Source organism: Vicugna pacos, unplaced genomic scaffold (genome assembly GCF_048564905.1).
Source record: "Vicugna pacos unplaced genomic scaffold, VicPac4 scaffold_19, whole genome shotgun sequence".
Lineage (NCBI taxonomy): Eukaryota > Metazoa > Chordata > Mammalia > Artiodactyla > Camelidae > Vicugna > Vicugna pacos.
The window spans coordinates 65,288,804-65,314,374 of record NW_027328740.1 but is presented as its reverse complement, the minus strand read 5'-3'; the positions used below and the strand labels follow the sequence as shown (position 1 = coordinate 65,314,374).

Here is a 25,571-nt window from a genome sequence, read left to right as displayed (position 1 = left end):
TGCGGATGAGGAGACGGAGTTCGGAGGAGCCGGGGACGCTGACTGTCCTGCTCCCCGTGACACCGCGTCAGCCCAGGGCAAGCGCTGACAGAGCTGCACTGAGGGGACACCCAGCTGCATGGAACCTTGGGGCACTGGGGAGTCCCAGAAAACACTAAAAACTTTTCAGTGAAAAACCAGCTAAAATATATTACACTGTGCTGCATCCTTTAAACAGGGAAAGTGACTGAGACCTTTTTGATGCCTCCGTGTCCTTTCTGCCATTATCAGTTACTTGCCCTCACAGTGCGACCAGTGATGATCTGGACCCCATATGAAGTGCACTCAGATGGAAGAGCTTTTAAAGCTGGTTTATGAAGTTTGTAAGACTGTCTATGACTCACAAAGGCGGTCATTCATCACTTCTCACCGGTGTGGACGTACCACCTGAAATCACTCCTTTCTGCTTTTTAAAATCCCTTCATCTACTCCAGACTTTTCAACAGCAAAGAAGTAGCTCAACCACAGACAGTGGACAGCTTTTCACCAAATGGACTCGAACAGCCCATCTGACAACCTGGAAGCCCTTGTCTTCTATTAAACCCACTTCCAGGTACTTCATCATTTTCTGATTGGTGGACTCGGCCTCTGACTGGCCTACTCAGAGAGCTCCCAACCTCACATCCAGGGGTGGGAGAGGACCATGCTGTTGGGGGAAATCAGTGAGGAAGCTGGACATCCTCCAGCCACGTCTGCACGGGTAGAAGTGCCTCAACGTGCTCAGAAATTATACCGTCATCATCCCTGGGCTCCCATGGACTGGATTCACATTAACCAAGCTCATGAGACACTGATGCAAGAAAACCAGAAACTTAAATGTTTAATGTAACAGAAGACGTGAATCTATGAACCAGACTGAAATATCAGAGTTCAACCATGAGTACATTTTCTCCTCCATGGCGCAATCACGGGCAGGCAGTCACATGGCAAGCATGGACAGAAACGGAGCAGGAAGGGTTTCTAGATTAATTCAATGGACTATATTTCTATTATACGAACAGATCTACTGCCCAGAAGTCAATTAACGCCAATCACGGTGCACTCTCCGTGGACAGCGGCAAGACATGACTATGAGCTCCTGTGTAACACTCCTTTCCCTGTCCTTTCTAGGCTAACTGATGCACAGAGGTATAAAGATTCAGGGATGTCGATAATGCTAAACACCCAAAGCCCATCTCTGGGAACCTCAAAACCAGACAGCCAGGGTTTAAATACCAGCTCTGCCAATTACTAGTTCTGTGATTTTGCCAACTTAATTACCCTCTGTGTGCCTCAATTTCCACACTGTAAAACTGGGATAACAATCAAACCTTCCTTACTCGCTTGTTGAGAAGATTGAAGGATTCATTTCTGTAAAATGCTCAGAAAAGAATGTAGCACATTTTGGGTGTTCAACAAATGTCAACTTAATATCAAATTGTTTTACAAGTGTCCCCTCTAATCATCTTATCTGTTTCCTGGCTAGCCTAAGTCCCAAATAAAATCCTTATTTCTCCTTTTACACACTCTTGGGGAGCACCCTTATGTTCCATCCAACCACCTGTTTAAACTGAGGGAGTGGATGTCTCCTAACCACTCCTCTGGGCCATGGAGGGTTCTTCTCCCTTCACACCCCTGGCCCCTGGCCCACAGCTAGCACTCATTACACTAACAGAGTGAGGTGTGAGTCCGGGGAGACAAGCGGGGCATGTGAAACCCTTCCTTTCACTCCAGTGTTGGTCACCATTGGGAAGCACGCGGGATGCTCAGCTCCATGGCAGGAAAGCCCTGTGCATGAAAGGGCAGGTCTTCTCAAGGGAAGGCTCGCTGTGGCCCAGAGCTACATGGGACAGGGTGAGTCTGTATTTCTGGGACACAGTATCATGACACGCATTTTCCCACAGCCTTGAAGTTCATGGAGAACGTGGCTTCATCAGTAACAAAGAAGACATTTATTGCCTGTATACTCTTTTGTGTCATCTCTCAGTAGGCTGCTGGAGACAACATATGTATAAGTATTGGATCTCCTTAAACCCCAAAATATATGAAGTAACAAATAATTCTGTGGCTTAACGTTGGTTTAGGGCGACTGTGTAACAGTTCTGACTCTGCTGATGCTAAATTATGGGTATAGGAACTATGGAACCTCCTCAAATATCTTTCATCATAAAACCATCTCTTCTTATTTTCCTATTTCTTAGTAATTGCCAAAGACTCTCAAATGATGGCTTCACACAAAACAGCAGCTAAAGTTTAAGAGCCCTCTTGACATACACACTGTGGTAAACACTGCACATAATTTCTAATTCTCACAATTCTACAAATCAGATACGAATGTCCCCATCTCATAGACGAGGGAAAAACTCAAAACGAACTGACTCAGGCTCAAGTGGCTCAGTGGCAGCGCGTGCAGGCAAACCATATCAAAAACTACACCCCTTCGTATATGTACCAAATCTTCTACCACCAATTAACACACAGCGGCGGGGTCAAAACTCAGGGAACTCAATACACTTTTCACCTTTAAGGTCCTCCAGATGCCGCTTCTAGCTGTTTTATAAAATCCCGGCTCACTGGTTTCTAACACTAGAAGAAAAGCCCGATTTTGCTATTGTTTGCACAGCAAGTCTGAAATGTTCACAGTGAGATGACAGAATAAATCTAAGATATAAGCAGAATAACTTTTCCAGTTAGACAGACATAATGGACATTGGGCTATTCTGAAGCATTAAGTAAAGTAATCAAAATAAAATAACGTTGTTTAAGCCTCCTTTTACAAACAGGAAAGTTAAGACTGTAAGTAGGTGCAACAGTGCCACCTATGGTTAAAATGACCTTCCAGTTTACCAGGAAAGATGCAACACAAAAATTGCCTGTAGGATCAATAACGAGAATCAGATAAATAAAACTTATGTAGCACATGCTGCACTTTGATTCGGGGGAAAGGAGGGATATTCAGTATTTAATCTGATATTGCTAATACTCCTGAATATAAACAGAAGATATAGGCTCATGGAAACTCATCTTAGAAGAGGAAAGAATCCAGTTCAGCCACTTCATTTTACAGGAGGGGAAACTGAGACATGGGATCTGTCCTCCTGGCAATCAGCAGCAAAGTTCTCCTATGCCTCATGTCTTGCACTGTAGCAAAAACCAACAGATCTGTACTAGGCCTATATTCATAAAATTCACGTTTGTATTTTTCCAACAGTAGGTTATCTAAGTATCTTGCAAAATACTAAAAGAGCCAGGATATCATACAATTTTGTTGCCATACAAAAACATTTATTTACATAATAAAACAGCATGAGCTTTATTCTCTCTATTAAAAAAGTGACATGTCAAATCAATGTTTTGATATTTTAAACCTGTTAAGAATGTAGAAAAAAATCAAAATTTTCTTTAATCACAAAATAGAGGAGCTTATTCCCTGAAAATGATCAATATGGATTTTACTAAACTTAACGGATCTGGTCAGAATCCCACGAATTTAAATGTCTGAGTGGATGGTTACACGGCAACATAAATTCTGATTTGTAACAATACATATTCTGTGTAAATAATCTTCAAGGTCATCTGATTAAGGCAATTTAACTAGTCCCTGTCTCACTAGAATGATAAAGATTTCATTAAAACTTCATACTACACCAAAAAAAAAAAAATGAATCCTTGTTACTTTAAACCATATTCAAATATATCATACAAATACATATTGAATATGTATCAGAAATAAGCGACACTCTTTAGTATCCAGAGTTGATCCTTCTAAAATATCTGTCATTGTGACAGCACACTTTTATTAAGCACCTCTTGGGTTCTTTGTATACAAGGCATCTACCTCTCACAGTCAGACAAATTAAACGATATTACTCAAATTTCACAAATGAGGAAATGTACTTAAGCCATGAAAATAAAGTACATATTCATCAACAGGAAAGAAAAGAGTAAAGACTTTTCTTACAATATTCACTGACAATCTTTTCTTCCATATTAAACTACATAAAACCAATTACAGTCTTTGTAAGTATTTCTGTCAAAAAGGGCCACAAGAGAAAAACAAGCAACATCATTAGCAGTGGTTGGACTTTAAGAGCTCACTTCTCTTTTGCACTATAATTATTTTTAATGTTTTGTTTTTAGTGCTTACAGAGCACTAAAATAAAAAAAATAACTTTTTATGTAATTACCTGAGAATTAAAAATTTGTGAAAATGAACAATTTTAATTTCTGCCACTCTGTCTCAACTTCTCAATGGTGTCTCTCCTTTCAAGGCCTCATCAGTCTGAGGTCACTAAACTCGGCCGTTTATGGAGTCACAGGTGTTCGGGTAACCACTTAACGGGAGGCTGATAAGAGGAGCAATTAAGAATGCATTCTGTGCAGCCTGGGTTCCAGCACCGAGCTAGCCACAGCCTGCTGCGTGTAATTTGGGACAAGCTGCTCCATCTCTCAATCCCTCAGCTGCAAAAAAGGAGACACTGATACCTACAATCAAACACCTGCTATGAATTAAAACATGAGGAAAACATTTTAGCCTTAGGTAGGTGTCCACTCACAGTGAGTTTGGTCATTATGATGATGAGGATGGCTGTTAACAAATTAAGCTAGACCAAACAGGAGAAATCACCTTAAAGGAGAAACATTTTAAGTCAATGAGCATTTCTTTTTGGATGAATTGTAGAATATTCTAATGATTTTTTAATAAACCAAATTTTGTCCATTAATTATAGATTTACAGGTTCATGGACAAGTCTCCAGAAAAAGAATTAGAGGCCTCTTACCTCTGTAAACTAAGAAAGTAAATTTTAACAAAAATCACGGAGGAGATTATACCTCATTTGGGAGAGTAAGTGCTTAACATGCATGAGGCACTCAGTTCAGTCCTCATTAACTCCATTTAAAAACATGTTTTTTTAGGAAATGGAAAATTAAAGCAAAAAGATGGAGGAATACAGAATTTTTTAGAGACTCATCTCAGATTTAAGATGGGGAAGAAACCATCCATTTCTCAGAAGAAATCTTGAGGACTATGTAAACTGGATCTGAGATGTCTAGTCCTTTAACATTATTCAAGAATTCATATTACCAAGTCTTAAAATTACCTGATAACGCACAGTGGTGATACTGATCATAACAGCTTCCATCACGGATCGAGCTCCGGCTAGGACTGCTCTGTTCTGACATCTCTGCCCCTCAGGCCTCACCAGGCTGAGAGCACTAAATTCGGTCATTCAAGAGCATCTTTTGTAAGTCCTCCATTTGTGCTTCTGACTCTCCCCTCACCAGCTCCTCTGAGGGAAGCACTGTTATCATCTTTCCCACTCACAGATAAGGCCACTGAGGCACAGAGACTAAACTCGTTCCAGGTCACATTGGCATTAAAGGAATTCTGTATTTCTGCTGTTTGCTTTTGACAAAGGAATCTGAGATATCAATTCAAGGCAGACTGTTAAATAATCAAGTCTGTCAGGTCTTCACCTCAAAGAGCAGATACTATAAATTCCTGATGTAGGATGAGGCTGCCGCCACAAACTGACTCAGCTTGAAATTAATATCCAAGATGAAGCAGCGGATACACGTAAGTATTCACGATTGTCAAGTCTGCTCACGGGTCTGGGCCCTTCACTGCCTGAACGGGGGTGCAATCCCCACCCGTGTCTGGGAGAGAAGTGCGGCTCTTCCCCGGCTCACCCAGGCTTCACGGGGTATTTCCCCCCACAGACTGGCCTCAATGATTAAAAGATCTCAAGATTTTTACACCATGCAAATCTAAAAGACATTTCTGCAGATGGAGCACTTTCTCAGGCTTAAATCTTTTTTGCCTACACTCAGCCAGGGGGAAAAAAGAAACATGACTCTACAAAGTCTCTGACCCGCACCACTCACAGGAGTAGAATGGCCAGAGCAGAAGATGGCCCTTCACATTGCAGGATGAGAAAAAAATAAAGATGCCCCGACAACAGGCACTCCCAGAGACAGTGCTCAGCAGTCTTCTGCACACTCACGGTTGTGCAGCCCTCATCACCTTCTATTTCCAGAACACTTCATCACCCCAAAAGAATCCCCCTGTCACTAGCAGTCACTCCCTAATCCCCCTCCAACCAGCTCCTTCCAACCATCACCTGCTCTCTGCCTCTGCATGTGCCTATTCTGGGCTTTTCATATCACTGAAATCAACAATATGTGGGCATTTGTGTCTGCTTCCTTTCAATTAACATGCTGTTATCAAGTCTTGTACATTTTGAAGTGGTATCAGCATCTCTTTCTTTTTTTTTTTTTGAAAACGTTAAAGATTATTAGAAGGTGGTAAGTACTATCAAAAAGAGTAGAGTGGAGCATAAGTGATTGGGTTTCAAAGGGAAAAGTGTGGGTTGAACAGTCAAAGTTGACTTCCCAAAACAGGTGGCATTTTTCATTTTCCTCTTCTTTTTTGTCTTTTTTATTCACTCTTACGTGTGAATAATGTTCCACTATATGGAGATACTACATTCTGTTCATCCATTCAGCAGGTATTTATGGACGAGGCCAGAAAAATGAGTGTAAGAGGTGACTAGCATGTATGGCATTGAAGCAAAGGGCAAAATGTGCTTTCAAAAAAATCCAACAAAGAGAGGCACAAGGAAATTCAGTCTGTTTCTGAGCAAAGTGCTTGCTTGCTTCGGCAGGACTACCGTGCAGGGCTGGGGTGGATATTGGCAGGAGTCACGGTGAGGGAGTCAACTAAGACTCCCCACTGCAAGCAGCTCAGCCAATCCTCCTCCCTCATCCTGTATTGTTAGAGAAATGTTTCTAGGTTACTCTTATTTCAAGTAATAGCATTTTAACTGCACATCTGATCATCTCCATCAGACCACATTATCTCCAAGCCACAGAAAATCATTCACTGACCGGAGCAGCTCCAGGACATAAAGGTGAATGATCAGGGAGTCCTGCAGCATTCCAGCCTGCAGGCACAAACCCCACATGTGCCCTGGTGATGTCCAGAAAATAAAATGCATGGAAATTTCTCACTGCTGGCACACGACATCTGCCCTCAAATTGCCCCAAAATCATGCTGGCAAAGCACTACTCAACCCTCTCACTATAAAAAAACCAAAAAGCTAAGAAGGCAAATTTAGGCTCTCCCATTGAAAACCAGCAACCATCACTGCCAGTATCTGAGCAGGAATGCTCCTGACTTCGAAAACCACTGCGCAGATACTTTTCAAACGTGAAACTCATATATGTATTCCAAATAGATGATATTGCAGTAGGATTTTTCTTTTCAAAATTTCCACTTGCAACATTAGCACAAGAAAATTTATGTTTAGGCTTAAAAAAAATCATTTATCCTCCACTTTCTTAGTTTTGAACTTATTATTATTTTATAAATGGAGTTATGCTGTGTATTATAAACCGTTTGATTTCTGAAAACAAGACCTTTATGACCTCACTATTTCAGAGCAAACTTTAACGATTCTTTGAGAGGTGGGACCTGGGGCGCTCACTAACAGCTCTTTAAATACTGACAAGGATGTGCTATTAAGTAATGCAAAGGCTCTAACTTCACATTAGCTCAGAAAGCAAAGAAACCACACCAAAGACTTCCTTAAATATTTTATATATTCGTATTCTTTTGAATATTAAAATTCTTAAAAGAGGATTTTTTGAAAAAGACAACAGCTGTTTTAAATTTCCTCTCACCAAGAAAGCAATCTTTATCAAGAATAAAAACCCCTATGGAAATCGAAATGACAGGACGTTTCTAGCTAAGTGAACATCCAGATCTGAACACAAACCTAAATCCAATCAGATCTCACTCGAACGAGCTCAACAAAGTCCTGGGCAACCCTGGAAATTAGCTCTTTTGTTCCAAATGTTGGCTGAGCTAAGATCATCAAACAAGGAAGGGAAAGAGAGAAGACGATAGTCCACCTGGCAGCCTCCATCAGTTTTCTTACAGCCACAAGGTGCCTCAAGGGCGGCCCCGCTAACAAGCCCCCCATAAAGAAAGCCGGCATCCACACTGCCCCTGCCGTCCCCAAGTAGCCCCGATGCCCATATTCCAGCCTGTGAATGGTATTCTTATGATCCCCCAGTTGGTGGCACCCACCCCCTCATCCCCGCTACACACACAGAGCCACGGCAGCCTTCCCAAATCACAAATTTGATTACATCAACCCCACTTCGAATGCTTCAGAGGCTCCCTGTTAGAGTTCTAGCCCCACCCCAGACACTGCTTGCCCAGCCTCACCTCAGTACACAGGTTCCCAGTGACCTCAGGGGTCCCCTGACATGCTCCTACCTCTCACTTGCCTCCAGGCTCATTTTGACTGTTTCCCAAGGAAGCCTTCCCTCCCTCCAACCTCCACAATTTGTTCCTCTCTTCCTAGAGCTTTCTAGGCTAAGTCAACTTCTGACAATGCTAAGCTCTCAAGAAGCAAATACATTTTGCTTATTATCGTGGCTACACCCTCTCTCCCCTATACTCACAGAAGTGCACGTGTTATGAATAAATGAATGACAGGTTGGATCTCAAAGGGACAGACATACCTGCTCTCGCCCATCCCGATCCTTCTGTCTGTAGAATATCAGAAGCTAAACCTGAAGTACCTTTCCTGAGGGTCACTTCTGTTGACACCCTTCACTGCCTACTGTGTCAGTTCTAGTAAAACTCAACTTCTTCCAAAGCCCTACACCACGGGCTGTCTCCAGTGTCCTCCCGAGCAGGGGCTCCCTCCACCCTGGACTGCACAGGGCACTCTCCCCGGGTCCCCACGCCAAAAGCCTCCAGGCCTCTGCCCGGGCTGCACCTGCGACCTGAGCCACATTCTTGACTCCTTCTCCTGGCTGACTCTTACTCTGTCCTCACAACTGAATGTAGAGCCCATTTCTTCCAGGAAGTCCTCTCTGATAATGTCCTTAAGTCTTGTCTGGGCTCTATCTATAGCGGCAATATATGGAGACCAACTGGGTGCCTGCTCCTAATAAGACCACGAACCCTTGGGGACAACGTGGGAAGGAGTGAGAGATTACAAGACGGGTGGGGGAATCAAAAAGCAAAAATCACAGCCCAAGTGCCAAATTCAAGGATACTTTCTCAGAAAAAAGTATAAACTATTTCACACGGGTCCAATTTGGCTACTATTTTTGTGGCTTGTGGACAGCAAGAACTTGGTGTTCTAGTCCAAAACCTAGGTTACATGCAAAGAAATGTATATATTCATATCCAAAGGAAACAAGAGCTGCTCAACAACCGTTTGCAGTTAGAACTGAAAGGAAATTTGATAAAGGCAATCTCTCTCTCTCTCTTCTTTCTTTTCTGGAATCATATAATTTTAGAAGTATTTGCGTGACTAACAGATGGCTACAGCCCGTGATTTTGCACAGGAGTGTTTGGGGCTTAGGAAGCCCAGATTAGATTCACTCTGTAAATGCAATCACACCAACACACTGATAGGTGCCGTGGTGGTGAAGCTGATGTTCCAAAGCAGGCAACCTTATTCTGTAAGAGAACTCTAAATAGAAAGCAAGAAATGCAATGTCCTATACTGAATTTCATTTGCTATATGGGTCATTAATTGATAGTATATCTTGACTAATGGAACCCAAAAATAAATTGTCAACGTCGGTTTTCTTCATCTGACCGTTTTATGCTAACTTTGGATATTAAACACTCACTCCATACGGAAAGCTCAGGTTTACGCTGCAGCACAGTTACATCCCGCGGAAGAAAGCTGACCAAGGGAGAACTGGAGAGTTTCCGTTCAGAAGCTGCAGAGTCTGGTTTTGCACCAGTACATCATTTGCAACCACGTCATCTTCAAAGGAGTTAGACGTTACCTCTGTGGGGCGAAAAGCACTGCATGCTTCAGAATCATCAAAGAACGCTGAGCTTTGTGAAACAGTCCTGAGGCACTTAAATCATACTTTTTCTGAAAGACTCCAAAACTGACCCACTTCACCATTCCAGGTATAACAGGGAAGTACTGGAAACAGTAGAGAGAACATGACCTTGAAGTCTGACAAGGCCCTGCTTGAATCCTGCTACAGCATTTACTAGCCGCTAAACAGACCAATTCCTTAACCCCTCTGAGAAGGCTTCCCAATCTGCAAAAGGGGGCTGCCACTGCCCACCTGGGAGGCATGGATGTGAATGCAACACGCAAGTAGGGCGGCCGACTGGTACCTGACACGGGGCCTGGCTAGTTTCCCTCCGCTGCCCTTTTCCCCCTTTAAACTTGCACTGTTCCCCCGGTAACGATCAAGCCCCCGGAACAGACTGCCCGTATCTTCTGTGTATCCCTGGATACATGCCTTACCCTTAGGAGGCCAGAAAGACAACTGTCTCCTCCCAAGTCACTAACAATGTTCTTAAGAGTCTGGGTATATTTAACTCTATTTTTCAGGGAGACTACTCCAGAACTTTCCAAGCACCATTCTCCAGGTTGGCTCCCCTCCCTTTGCCCATCCCTTCTCACCTCAGATCCTCTGTCTTACTGCCTTCTGTTCATGGGAAAGAGAGTCCGGTAAGGTGGGGACTCCCTAGGCCTCACCCCCTCACTCACAGGTGACTGTGACTAAATTCTCCCCACTCCCAACTCCAACTTCAGCTTCTGAGGACTCTACCCTCCCAGACCCTGCAGCCTCTGCACCTTCCCAAGACGCACATGTGGCCACGACCCTCCCTGCAGATTTCTTCCTGGTTGGCCCTGCCCACCCCCTGGCCCCTTAAGGATAAATAGCATTGCTCTGAAAATGGCAAATGCAGCTAACTGACACACCAAAGCTGCATGGTCTGGGCTTTCCTCCAACCCAGGCACAGCCCTGCCACCCCTTAGCCTCAGTCTGCAGCCCTCGAGAAGATCTAATTCACATGCAAGGCTGTGAACACCAGCTAAGAATGACGACTCCCAACGTGTATCTCTAGTCCGGCTCCTTCACTTGAGCCCCAGGCTCATCGAACCGAGTGCCTCTTTGAAGTCCTAACTTGGATGAAAAATGGCATCTTAAAAATGCCTCATGTCCACCATTTACTCTGGAATTCGATTCCTGTCAGGTATCTCCCAGACTCCCCATTTTAGTAACAGCCCCAGCACCCACCTAGTTGTCTGAGGTCACATTCAATTTCCACTCTTCCCTCCCCCAGGCCCTGCCCTGGAATCAGTCCTGTTATTTATGACAATAAGTCCATCTCAAGTGTGGTTCTGCAGGGACCATGGTCGGAACCCCACAAGCTCACAGCATGGTGCACTGAATAACAGTCCTCCGTAGGGTGCTCCCCGGCGGGGGAGGCATCTCCTGCCACTGGACACCTCAGAAGGCACTGGATTCTCACACAGGAGGCCCAGGAGAAGGGACTCAAGGTTCTCCCGTGGTCTGAGCTTTGAAGGGCCCGAGGTCTGGGGGAGCTCCTAATTAGCAGACACACTTGAAAGTGAGCAGATGAGGGTGTGGGAACCCAGGCAAGGCTGTTCTCACTCCAACTCCTGGGCTCATGGGAGCCACGGGAAAGACCTGTGTCCAGGGTACAGCCCGGCCATCACAGATCCCAGCCTGCAATTGCCAACCCGGACAGCCTAGACTCCATCTACTTGCGACACTTACTTCTGTTCTGTTCCCCACCCAGAATGTGATGGACTCATTCAGATATTCTGGCCTGTCTCAAGTGAGACAAATTCAGTGAAAAATGAAGTGTCCACATTTGGACCAGAGCATGAAAGGAGAAACAAGGCCTCATGGTCAGCATGATGGTGGAGGCCACACCCTTCCACCGGGTGAGATGAACCATGGTGAGGGTGAGAATCCAAGGTCCTAGGTCGGCCAAATCATCTTCCTTCACGGTTGTCTGGGGTGTTGGAGACTGACTACCACAAACTAATGACACGGCCGTCAGTGGTGAACGTCAGCTGCAACAGAAACGGATTCAGCTATTTACTACCAACATGGGTTAAAAGTAAATCCCTGGGTAGGAAGGTCTGCACGGCTGCTGAGGCAAACCACAGACCCAGCTCTGAATGCCCACTGGCTGAAGCAGAGAGGAAGCTATGGCCCTTTTAGCTGTCCCTGTGTCCAACAGGTCCAGGTGAGCCAGCTACTTAGGAGAAGGCCATGTTGTCCTGATACTCAGAAAAACCAGCCTCGTAAAGGGAACAAAATAGTGGCATGGATTTTAGACCCAATTCGGCCCCTTTATGAAGGCAAAGTAAAGTAAATGGCACGGGGAAGTTGAATGCAAAAAAAAAAAAAAATTAAAGAACCAAACGGTGACTGCTTCCTCCAACAGCGTCCCCTGCAGATGCTCACCCCCGAGCCGGCCACTTCCTCACCAGTGACCACCGGCCAGGAAGCGCCGTCACGCACGTCACACAGCGACAGCCAGGAACCTCGTGCCGAGCACGTTTGTATAAAAGCAGGAATCGTGCAAGTTGCCGCAGAATTTGACTTTACAAGTTTAAATACTCCATGAAAAGAATCCCTCAGCAGCCGCCTAAATCAATTCGCATCTCACTTCTTCAAAACAATGAATCATATTTAATAAGGGCGCATTTGTCACCAAATAAAAAGAGGACCAAACAGGTTCCTCAAAGCAAGGATTTTAACGGGTATCAAAAACCAGTGGGTAATGTGCAAACAAAGTAAATATTCCAAAAATTAAGAAAATACAAAATGACGAGGATAATACATGGATCAAGACAGCTGTTAAGTTTTTGCTTTTTAAAATGATTGAGACAGCACGGATGGCAATCTGGCTATTTCCAATGCAGGATGTGCACAGCCCACATTTTCAGATGCAACAACATGCTCACTGGGCCGTACAAGTGAAAAAGGAATAAAGAAAAAGGAAAAGATGAAGACGAGAAAATTAGAAACACACAAGAACAAAAATGATTTTGACAGCATGTACAAGAATTTACGTGAGTGTGTGAGGCCAGGGACGTGGAGATGGTGAAACCCACCCTCACCTCTTGCTCCAGGGAAAGCAGGGGCCTGAGGGGAGCGGTGCTGCCGGACGACCCCAACGTGGTCAGCGCCCCTAACCCAAATTCCACCTACAAGCGTCTAGGCAGATTTTGAGCTACAAATTGTGGTCGCATTTCATTCTGGACCGTTTTACTCACTTCCACCAAGAGTAGCAGGAGAGAATTAGGCTCTGCTCCTTCACCAAAGCATTGTTTAAAAAACTAATGACTGTGGAATACTAAAAGCAACAATGTGGTAAAAGTGACTGGAGGAGAATGTGCTTGACCCTAGCTCACTGGCCGCGTTATCTCACTGACGTTCAGAAGCTGGCTGAGCTCTTATGGTACCAGGACAGACAGACCCACAAGGAGGGAGATTTAATGCGCTGCTGTATTTTGATGCCGGGAGCCATGCCTGGTACATGAGGTTCTGGGTAATCAATGGTGACAGTGTCAAACACTGTGGGCTAAGTACACATTCGGCTACTCCGCCAAGTCCCAAGGGCAGACTTCAAAAGACAAAAACAAGCTGGCATTCTTTGGTGGCTCTGCAGACTCAGAGACAAGCATTTGTTGAGTAAAAATGTCACCAGTGACTCCTATGACAAAAGAGGAGGCACTGGCGTGGGGGCTGGGGCAGGGCTCAAGGCTTCAACTGCTCACTCACCAGTCTGTCCAGGGGGAGAAGGTGGTCCCTGCTTACGTTGCACCGATGCACCTACCTTGACTAATGCCTGGGGCCTCAGCAGGTGTTGACAGGTGAGGTGAACAGAGCCAGACTCGGTGTAGCACGGTGCTGGGAGCTATGCCCTCAGCAGTGCCCAGGCTCCTAAACATACCAGCACATCCCCAAGAAGCAGAAGGGGAGTGCGGGCATGTAGATCACAGGGCCCTGTGAGGACAAGCACAGATCATGGCCACGACAAGCCTCTCCCCTTCCTTAAGCCATACAGGTATATCTGGGAGGAACAGAAAATTCATCCAGAGACCGCTAGGTGGGCTCTCGCAGGTGGGACTCGGGTCCACTTCTCTTCTCACTCACAGGGCTGGTCTAGATATTCTTTTTATCAATTCTCTAGCATCTTCTCCTCCACCTTACCAACAACCAGAAAGTAGGATCTGATCTTAGGTAAGTTCAAGAATCACAGAGCACTGCCTTCACGGCGGGCCCAGCAGCATGTGCCAGGTTCTCGGACCGTCACCTGTGGGACCACCATGAGCCCTCTCCAGACACAAGGACAGAGGCCATAGGACGGGGGGACACAGCTTCCCTTACTCTCCCCAGCAAAGGGGGACCACTTCTCGGCAAAGACATCTCACCCTCTTCTGCCCGAGGGACAGCACGATAGATACACCGGGAAACAGAGCAGAAGGTGGGGGGGTAGGCAGCCCAAAAGAGCTCGTCTGTACTTCCGAGGCAAAGTGGGGACTTTGACTTAATCACAGGGACAAACTGAGAATGAACATTTCCCTGCTCTGTCCCATACACCGTGATACGCCTTTCCCTGCATAAGGAGTTCATTCGGGAGTCCCTGGCGGTGTTTCTGATGTCCTAACTTGGCATGGTGGCTGTCGGGCAAGAAGAGAGGGCCTGAGCCGAACACGTGCTGGGCCTGAGAGGCAGGAGACACCGGCTCCAGCCCCAGCTCAACCAGTGCCCCGTTCCGCCTCTCGGGGTTAAGCATCTCATCCAAAAGCAAAGGAATGAGACTGTCCCAGGACAGGCTGCCCAACAGAAATGAAATGAGAGCCATGTAAAGAAAGTTTCCCAGTTGCCACGTATAAAATAGTAAACAAAAAAACAAACCAACAAACAAAAAACAAATACTAGAAACTGATTTTAAGAACAGATCTTACTTAATCAACTGTATGTAAAATACTATCATTTTGACATGTAATCAATGTAGGAAGTAAAGAGATAGTTTATATACATTTGCTAGACAAGCCTCAGCGTCTGATGTGCATTTGACCTACAGCACATCTCAGCTCAGTCCAGCCTCCTCCCCAGTGCTCCTAGCATCAGTGGCTTTGGCTAATTTATTGGACAGCAACTCCAGGGTTCCCACCATGGTCCTGGCTGTAAAGCGGGAGTAAGTGTCCACACTAACCCTAAAAGGATCTCTCTGAAACAAAGGCGGATTCACTTTGAAATGTCTGTAAACCGGCGGGCTGCATCTCCATCCCCCCTTGGCTACAAGACAGACTTCTTCCTTGCTGATCCCTTTCTGGATGTAGGGAAGCAATCCGGCACAAAGCCAGGGTGGGCTGGCCTCCAGGTAAACTTACCTGCTGTCTGTGTCCAGTCCCATGAAGTCCTCCTTCTCAAACAGGATGCAGAGGAGGGGAATCTTGCCCCAAAATTCTTGTGGCCACCATCCAGCCACTTGGACTTGAGCAAGATGAAGAGTGACTCAGTGAAGTCCTCGATCCTCTTCTCCACCACCCTGCAGTCCTCGTAGATTGAAGGACACGTCGGTGAACGGCTGCTCGGCTACCTCCCCATGCAGCACAAAGACAAAGAGCTGAGAGTCATTAAGCGCGGTGCCATACAGCCCCTCTGCACGTGCAGCTTCTCCAAGGCCTTGGCAGAGAGACAGTTGGTAATGTTGACAAGGCCCACGACTTTGCGGTGTGTCTGGAAGACGCTCCACCCATTCTCGGGCACATAGTGGTGCCTGTAGTGGATACAGAATGTCCACTGGGAGCCGCATGGGCTGATATGGCTCACCGAGGTGAGTAGCTGATAGATGCAAAAGAAATTCTCCTCTGAGATGATCTCCATTGGTTGGACCACAACGGGACGAGTCTGGTGGTCCTCAGCACACTGCACGTAGTCAGGGATGCTCATGTTGCTGGCCCTGCCGAGAGGGGGGAGGAGATCGAGGTACATACTCTGCTGTGTGCTACGGGCCCATCTGGGTTGCTGTGACCTGGTGTGTACCAGCCAGAAGGCAAGGGAAGCCAAAGCAAATCCGGGGGTACAGTTTGTCCTCAGAGTCTGCACATGGCTAATGTATCTCGGATCATATTACCCAGCTTTTGGTCTAGGCTTCCTGCCTCTGCAGAGAAGGGTCATTTCTTATTTTCTATTTCCAAGCACCTAGCAAGGCCCTGATGCAAAGTCACTGCTCAAAAATGCTGAATAAAAAATGAACAAAGAAAATGCTTTCCCCAAACCCCTTCAGCAGAATATAAAGAAAAGGACCACAGTAGGATTAAAAGATCTGGATTTGTATCCAAATTATTTGATCCCCTAAGCTTCATAATAATGGATAAGAAAACTTGCCTAGGGGAAGAGGATACAGTTCAGTGGTACAGCACATTTTTACCATGTACGAGGTCCTGGGTTCAAAACCCAGTAACTCATTTTAAAAAATGAAACAAATAAATACACGTAATTACGCTCCTGAAAAAGTATTTTTTAATTCAAAAGTCAAAAAACACCTTGCAATTGACACAACATTGTAAACTTGACTATACTTCAATTAAAAAAAAATCCTTGCCTTACAAGAATATATCTGAATTACGGATGTTTGCAAATGTAAAATGTCTAGGGTACCACCTGCATAAAAAGAGGTGACTGTACAAATGTACTATCCCTCCTTAATGAGCTATACTTCCTTTTGGAGGGTTATAACCTCTCAGAACTAATTTTCTCAGATTAAAAAATATGAACATTGCCTGATTCTCAGTAGTGATGAATAATCAGATAAGCCAAAGAAAGCATATGACCCACAGAGTTTACTCAATAAATGTTTGTTGAATGAATGAATAAACAAGCAAGTGAATGCTGCTCCCTGCCACAGACCATCATAATGGTACTGCCTGGAAATCCCAAGCCCACGTTCACCCGACTCTGCACTAACAAAGTGGGTGACCTGGGTAGGCCTGTGTGCTTCTCTAAGCCCCAGTTTATTCATGAATAGAAATGAGGGCAATAACACAAACCTCAAATTGTTAGTGAGTCAGTAATGAATTGTACCTCACCATTGCAAGATGGAACCATGAAGGAAAACTGGGCAAAAGGATCCATAAGCCCTCTCCATATAATCTCTTACTACCACATGGGAATCAACATTACATCTCAAAATAAAAAGTCTAATTTTTTAAAGAGGTTATTGAGGTTAGGTGAGCTCACTGTCTCAAATTAGGAACACACAGTACAAATAGGTCAATGCCCAGCCCATGAGATACACTCAGTTATCATTCCCACTGGACCCACTGGTACCTCCAACTTCAAAGCAAGAGAATGGGTCCTCGTGGCAACAGGCCACAGCACCTGAAGCTAACAAAGCTAATGGTGTCCATTTCAAAGAGCCCCTGAAACCACCCTTGTTCTAATTTTCTATTTGTAATTTTTATTCCTTTTCATTAAATAGAAACTCCCAATTCCATAGAATTCTTACCAGATATCATGATGGCAGCCCTTCAAAGCCTGACCAAAGAGATCATGATGGCAGAACTTCTTGGTGAAACAATAAAATGAAAAGCTATTTCCACAAGACCTCTGAGAAAATCTACAAGGGAACTTCATCCTGGACTGAGGAAGAGGACTGGGGAGGAGGGGGTAAACAGGGGCACAGAGAACTATGGCCCACCTGTCCCACAATGGGCTTCAGACTCACCCTCACCCTCCAGGAACTTAAAATACACACAGACAGTCTGCTATGGACAAGATTTTTTTTAAACAAATCCCTGAATCCCTAGCAGGTCTTGTTTCTACCGAGACACAAATGGCTTATGTGTATAATGTTTCACAAAAGCCTTAAAATATTATCACCCCAACTTGACACATCAAGAAACTGAGGTAGAGAAGTTTATCACATTCTACAAGATTAGAGAGAGGCCACGTCAGTCACCATATTTACATCCAAGCCCCTGCTCCAGTGCCCACACTAGAAAGTGTGACATACTGCCCCTTTCCTGCCCTCTCCCTGCAATCAATCTCTGAAGAGTCTTTTCTGTTTCACCTGGGATCACAATCACATTCATATTCCACAAAGAGCTATGTCACTCCTTGGAGGACTTATCAAAATCTAAAGGGTTGGGCTGAGAGGAGAGATTTGCATTTTCTGTTTCTCAAAGGAAACATGGCTTTAAAAGAAACTGAAAAGTACTTATCAAGTCTAAGCCCTCATTGTGCAGAGAAAGAACCGGAGGCTCAGATGAGTAGAGGAAAGGGCCTTATTAACAAATATTGCCTCAGCGCAGCACCAAGCCAGCCCTGGGCCCTTCTGGGGGAGGATCTGGGAGGCCCAGGAGAATGAGTGTAATAAAACAGAAAGAGAAGAAGCATACAATTCCCTGTCTCTACACCACCATACCATGAATTTCCACCAAATTACCCAGTATGGGTGCAGCCAATATTAAGGTTGTCTAAACAGGTTATAGAACCCTGGAATTCTCAACCATAGTTGAAATTCCAAAATTTACTGTGCCTTTTTCCCAGTTCAAGCATCAATTCAGTGGGCACTCTGTACCAGGGACTACAGAGGCCTGAATTTGTCCCAAATACAGATCTCTATTACCACGTGTGCAAACCACATAAAGGCCACCAGAATAAAAGCACCCACAGATAAGATGAAATTAGTGAAACTGAAAGCAGCCAAAGAGCATATATTACTAGGAAAAACGGTGCTCCTATAAATGGACTCATGAACATAGAAAGTAAACTGTGTTTAGCAGGCAGGGAAGGGGGGATTAACAGATACAAATTAGTAAATATAAAATAAATGACAAGGACCTGCTGTATAACACAGGGAACTATATTCAATTTCTTGTAATGAGTTATACTAAAAACAATCTAAAACATATATATACATATGCATATGTTTATAACTGAATCTCTTCTGTACACCTGAAACTAACATTGTAAATTGACTAAACTTAAATAAAAAAGAATTTAAAAAAATAAGTAAAAATAAAAGCAACGCCATTAAGAAAAAATTAAAGAACACTCTAATCCCCTTAACTGTATGTGGTGGAGAATTCTGGTTGCAAGCACCAAGTCCACTGGATCACTCCAGCACTGGCTGTCACTCTTTCTGACCATCAGAGAGTCACTTGCTTCACTGAGGTTACTTTTCTCTTCTGTGAAAGGCTACAGTTGCAACTAACAATGTATAGAATCTCATCATTCACAAGTACAACAAGTAGTGAGGACTTCCCATGGGCCAGTCACTGGACAGATGAAAAGATAGGGTCCCAGATATATTCATGGGTAGAAGAAGTTTATGCCATAAAGACATTAATTCTTCCAGTTTTGATAGACAGATTCATTGCAATTCTGATTAGAATTCCTACCAGATTTTTCTTGGAATGTAACGAGTTAATTTATGATCAGGAATAGCCAAGAAATTTCTTTAGAACCACCACTTGGGAGGGGTGGATAGGTCATTCATTTCCACTGGTCTTTCTGAAGTGATGAAAACGTTCTGGAATAATAATGGTTGCACAACTGTGAATATGCTAAAAGCTGCTGAATTGTACCATTTAAATGGATGGAATTCATGGTGTGTGAACTATATCACAATAACACTGTTACATGAAGAAATATTTCTTGACAATTATTTTTCTGTTTATACCACTAGTCTATCACACAATTTAAGAAAAACAAAAAACCAAAACAAACCAAACTGTGCCAGGAGCTCTTTAGGACTGCAATATCCCTGGGTCTCCAAGGCCTCTGGTGGTGCTGTTCCTCTTAACACACACTAGCTGGGCTGGGCTAGTTAGGGACTGTAACTATCTTTTGAAAATCGAGGATCAGTCCTTTCACCCTGGGAGAGGGAAGGAAGGAGGATGTCACAGCCTCATGCCTTCAGCTCATTTTTAACAGAACCAAGCCCTGCTTTCACCACTGTAATCACTCTCACTATAAAAACACGTGACATCAACAAGCACAGCCATGATAACACCTGAAAGTGTTAAAAGTACTTACCTGCAGCAGAAAAACTGAGGGAGGAGACAGAAGCTCGCTCAGCACTGAGGCTCCCTTTTTCCGACTCCAACTGGAGAAGCAGGGCGTTACAGCCGGAGGTTCTCAGCCCAGGGAGCAGTGCCCAGGCCACTGAGCTGGTCCTCCGGGAGCGGGAAAGGGAGAGGAGGGCTGCCCCGGGGGGGAGGGAAAGGGGAGGGACGCGGGCTGCAGCCCTGCTCGGAGGTCAGCCCCAGCCCCAGCCCCAACCCCCGCCCCGTCCGGGTCCGCAGTCCCCGCCCGCCCGGACACAGCCCTCCCAGGGGCGTGAACGGGCCGGCGGCCAAGGAGAGGAAGCCAGGGAGGAGAGGACTCGCGGGCGGGAGAGGGGAAGGGGACGCCAGCCGCGGACTGAGGGGATCCCGGCTGGGTGAGAGGTGGCAGGGGCACACCTGGCCCTTGGCAGCTGTGGCCGGGGCGCCGGGGCAGGTGGCGCGGGTAGAGGGGTCTGGCCTGAGCAATTCATCTCAACACGGGCTGCCTGGCGCCCTTGGGGACTGTGACAGGCGGACCGCCCTCCCGCAACCGCCTGACCACTTTCCCGGGAGCACCCCACCTTGCACTTCCACAGCCAGAGGCCCCGGCCCCAGACAGGAACCAAAGTCCTACCGGGCGACAGAGTTGAGAAACCTTTGGGCCCGATCCCCGGCTAGGATATAGAGCTTCCAACCAGCGGACCACTTGGCACTGACTGCGCATGCGCAGGAGGGCCAGCAATCCTCTCTGGGTTCTGTGAGAGAAGGTGGGACAGGGAGGGAGGGAGGGAGAAGATGGGAGCGGGTGGAGAGGACGGGAAAATTGGAGAGATACAGATGGACACGATGAGCATAGAGTAGGGAGGGATCTGGAGAGGGGAGGGTCTTAGCGGAGTTGGAGAGAAAAAGCTTTACCTCTGGGGCACCCCTAGGCGGCAGACCTGCCTCTGTAACCTTCTGTAACCCTTCAAGTTCCGCAGCTCAAATTTTACCTCCCTGATCCAGCCCTCCATGGGATGCTTCTGCAGAAACTCTATGGGGATCACACCCATTGCCCCCACGCGGACCTGGGTTTTCTCTTGCTCTGAGAACCAAGCACCCGCAGGTGTTGTCGCTCAGAACTACCTTGGAAAGGTACATAATCCCCTTTTACACGCTGGGAAACAGGCAGGCAGGATCACTGCCTTAGCTCCACTGTCCCAGGTGTTGGGCTGGCGGGGAGCGGGATGGTACAAGATCAGAGCCCCAGACAGAGCAGACTGCCTGAGTGTTGGTGCATAGTCCCCATCCCTCCTGGGTAAACCATACCCAACCCTAGTGGAAACATCAAGGGCTCACAGTAGTTCCCTGGGTGTGGGAGAGCTGTCCTCATGTGAAGGAAAAGTCCAGCTGGGCTAACAAGCTAAGTCACAAATCTAAGTGTGATAAGTGTCGGTTTAATGATCTAAATTCTGCTGGGCTATCTCATATATCTGAAGTTTAGTGTCAGTTTATTGGGCTAACAACCTAACTCGTAATTCCAAGCTCAACAAGGGTCAGTAATGTGATCTGCTACAAATTGATAAGCTCCAGTGTACTGATTCCTTGCTTTTTGTTCTTTGAGCCTTATTGGCTAATTCCCCCTTACTTGTAATTAAGCCTTTAAAACCTCATGTGCACGTCTTGGAGGTGCTCAGAACTTCAGAGCAGGAGCCCCACTGAGCCCACCGGCATAATACTTCTGAGTACACCAACACCCCGATTGGTGCTTTTCTTGGCTGGCCTGTTTCCATAACACTCAGCTCCAGTGCCCAGCTTTCTAGGTAGATAGGAGTGTTACCAAGTCGAAATTCTTTCTCCTCAGTGCAGGACAGGACAATAAGTTGGGAGACCAGATGTTGGGGCATGGAATAGCAAGTTTCTGTAGACCTAGATGGCAAACTAATGTCCTGGAAAACCATCTCCCCAAGTCACAATTCAGGATCCTTTCCTATGTGCTTGGTTGTTGCAAACTTCTTAGTGTAGGAATTCCTTCTTGTTAGAATCCTTTCTTCTTGCAGCTATCTGCGTGGGTCAGATCCCTGCAAACCTCCAACAAAACAAACGTTATTTTCTATTCTGCAATTTGCTATCTTTAAATGAATGAAAAAGTGTTAAATATCCTTAAAGTTCAGAGGCTTCAGAATAGGCTCTCCTGTATATTTCAGGCTCCAGGCGACATTGATTACAAGCAAGATGAAGCCTAGGAGACAGAGCATAGGGTTAAATTCAAAGGAACAGATCTAATATGGAGTCAGATTTGTTCTGTTCTATTACCCGGCCAGAAGCCACTTGAGGATTTAAATCCCTTTAAGTTAAAAATAACTAAAATTTTAAAGGAATTTACATACATAGGTGGGAATGTGCAAAGCATATCTGGAACAGCACCCAAAGGATAGCAAACAGTGGCATCTCCAGAGAGGGCTGAAAGAACAGAGGATGAGGGAAAACTTCTTTCACTTGTGTATTTTTGTGCTCTGTTTGAGTTTTTTTTTTAACCATTTGCTTGTATTTCTTTTTCAGTTAAAAAAACTGTGTAATGGAACAAAGGAGTAACTAGCATAGCAAATACAGCAGCCATGGAATCACTGAGTCATCACTTTTGATTTAAGCCAGAAAGCATTTATTGACTCTCTCCAATGTGCAGTCGTGTTTTAAGAATTCTTTTAATATAATTATTACTATTATTATTATTACTACTACTACTACTGCTACTACTATTAATATTACTATTATTACTATTATTTTATGAAATAATAACATGGTTTATCTCACCCCTGCCCATGGCTGGTGAAAAACCAACTGAGTTTTTCTTGAGTTGTTTTCCAAGGAGTAGAGATGAGTTTATAAACAGAACACATCTTCAGGGTAAAACAGGCAGAGTGCTTTTCCAGCAGGCCAGACAGCTATGAAGGGTTTTCAATAGAGGCGCCCAGAAGCTGAGAGAGAAAGCCTCCAGGACACCTCAAAAAGCTGCCCAAACTGCCTTCTCCATGGCACTACTGAAATAGGAAAGAACAAATCTGACTCCATATTTGATCTGTACCTTTGACTTTAACAAAGCCAAGTTAATATGCTCCGGTCTTTTCATGGGTTATGATGTCACAGAGGAGATGGACAGGTCAACAAGGAACCTCTCTGCCGTGATTACAGAGCCGGAGAAAGGGATGGGCTGCAAGATGTATGACGCAGCCGCAACTGTGCCCGTGCTTCTAGGCAGGTATCCAAAATCGCCTCGACAAGGTGTCAAACACTTGTGCCCACGTCCTCATCAAAAGACATGTATTAAAGACAAATGGAACCATATAAAAGGCCAATACCCTTGCTGGGTACACCGTCCAAAGAACAAAGTCTCAATTTGACAACTGGCCATCTCGGTTCCCTGGGATTCATTCTTGAAGAACCTTAAAAACCACTCCTCTGCCCTCAAGAAGTGCTCCATATTTGTCCTATCTTTGGCTCAGGGATGCAGCACGTTCAAGTGAACTTTAATGTCTGCACAGATTTGACTGTCTTTCTCCAGGTTCACTTGTCCATTCCAAAGAGGCCTGAGCTAAGCCCATCCTCCTTAAGATCTATTCCCTCCAGTGACAGCTCATTGAGCCTGCAATTAAAAGCCAAGTGAACAAGACTGTCCTCAGCTAAAAAGTTCACCCACCCTTCACTGTTTTCTTTATCTCCTCTCCTGGCTAATTGCAACAGACTAACACCTCCCTCCACCAAGATACCCAACTATGTCATTTTGTCTCCCCAAAGAGAAAGTAAGGTCCATAAAAGAGGAGACAACTCCATAGTCACCTCTGAATTCTTAGCATATAGTAATGTCAATAAATAGAACTCAGATTATTGCTACTTTCCTTTAAAACCTTTCTGGTTATTTGAATGAGACCTAGGAAGAGAGGTGTTTGCTGTCCAGTATCTTGATCCACAAGACTCTGGAGGCCTTTTTCGGAATAGCTGTTCACTGATTCATTCAAAACACAACTTATCAATCAAGGAGTAGCTGTGCTTTTCTGCCAGGAGTTTGTGGTCACTCTCATGCCAGAACAGCTTTAAACTATATCCTTACTTTGGATTTGTTATTTTCCCCCTCTTCCAAAAAATTGACTTTCCTTACTTTCTTGTCTTGAGGAATTTTCTTTTTCCTCTTTCACCCTTTAGTAAACCAAGATTCTCAGGATGGGCAAGGCCCATTATATGATCACCCATCCAACTCCTAGTGTGAGAGGCCTGGGACTAAATTCCTGCCCTCCTGTCAAGGCAACTGAAAATCAGTTCAGGAGCCAACCAGCACACCACGGATTCTAACGCTCACTTATCTCCCAGAATCCCTGCTTTCTCATTTGTCTTGGCTTCTGAGGATTTCCCCTTTCTTGACAATGAGTTGTGCAGCTTGAAAGATGAGGAAGGAAGGTTTTATTTCTCAATCAGCATTTTAAGAAACTTGTCTAATGAAGGTTTCCAAGAGGTTATACAACCCTCCATTGCCGAGACAGAAAACACACTAGACATTTTCTAAATTTAGCTCTCATGTGCATTTTTTCTTTGCTTTTGTTTTCTTAACTGCTAACAGACATTATTTAATTAAAAAAAAATAAGGCCCCAAAAAGGATAGAACACTGAAGGGGCAAACAAAATTAAAGGGCAAAGACAGAAAAATGATAACTACTCTACAAAGTTAATATAATACATACACTATGTATCAGATCAGCAATTCTCAGTAACAGCTAATTGAAACATGACCATGAGGTAAAATTTCTCTCCTGTCAGGACATGGCCAACAGAAAATACAATTAAACCAACAAACTAATATCCTAAGTCTGGCAAGGTACAGAAGGCTACAAGCTAAATGTGTCTTCTTCTGGAAAAGAAGGAGACACACAAGCTCTTCTCTGTGGAGCCGGAGCCCACGGGAGGACGGTGAAGTGAGCTCTGTAAGTACCCAATTAGCAAAGTGAGTGATGAATAAATAGACGTGAGCTTTGTTGACAGTGATGATACTACTATTCATTTGTCCTTTAAAGTATGACTTCACTTTCAGTGATCAATACATCGGTGTCCTCAGGAGTTGAGATTTTAGGAAAATGCACAGCCTGGGCCCAGACCTCCTCTTTAAGCTCGTGACTCTGCGTAGATATCTCAAGGGCACTCCCAACTCAACCTGCAAAGAGCTGACTTCACGGTGCTCCTCCCATAGCCGTCCTGCCCAGGGCTCCTGGTCGGAGGGTAAGGTCTCCCTGCGTCTCCCAACTCAGGCCCATTACTCACAGATGTGAATGGACCCCTCCTTCAGGGACCAGATATCCTCAGTCACAGAGTACCACCACCCTCAACTGACCTAGCAGATACTCACTGGCACTCACTCAGCACTGACTCTGTGCTGGAGACCACGCTGCACACTGCACAGTGTATCTCACTGGATCTCCACAACAGTCCTGGGAATTGGGTACATCACTGCTTCAATTGATTAGATAAATTGTTTCAATTCCTTGTGTGTGTCATTCAAACTGACACGGCTACTAAGCCACAAGCCTGGGCCTGAAAACCACTTGAAAATTGGACACTGCTACACCTCGCAGCCACCCTACTCTGACTCAGCACATCACCTCCTGCCAAGCCTTCTAAACTTTTCCAAGCATTCTA

The 25,571-nt window shown here is 45.1% G+C and overlaps 1 protein-coding gene across 13 annotated transcripts in view; it reads right to left on the bottom strand.

Moving 5' to 3' along the window:
- LOC140693124 (uncharacterized) overlaps positions 1 to 25,571 on the bottom strand; it is an 843,637-nt gene that overhangs the window by 33,341 nt on the left and 784,725 nt on the right. For 3 of the 13 annotated variants that reach the window (XR_012068804.1, XR_012068813.1, XR_012068805.1), the window contains exon 1: positions 15,246 to 15,520. The exons of 4 other annotated variants lie outside the window; for them this stretch is intronic. The gene's annotated coding sequence lies outside the window, so the exon portion shown is untranslated. Of the gene's footprint in view, positions 1 to 15,245; positions 15,521 to 15,568; positions 15,818 to 19,899; positions 20,129 to 25,571 lie in introns of those variants that run through there. 6 more of the 13 variants (XR_012068811.1, XR_012068818.1, XR_012068816.1 and 3 more) reach the window with 4 other exon arrangements.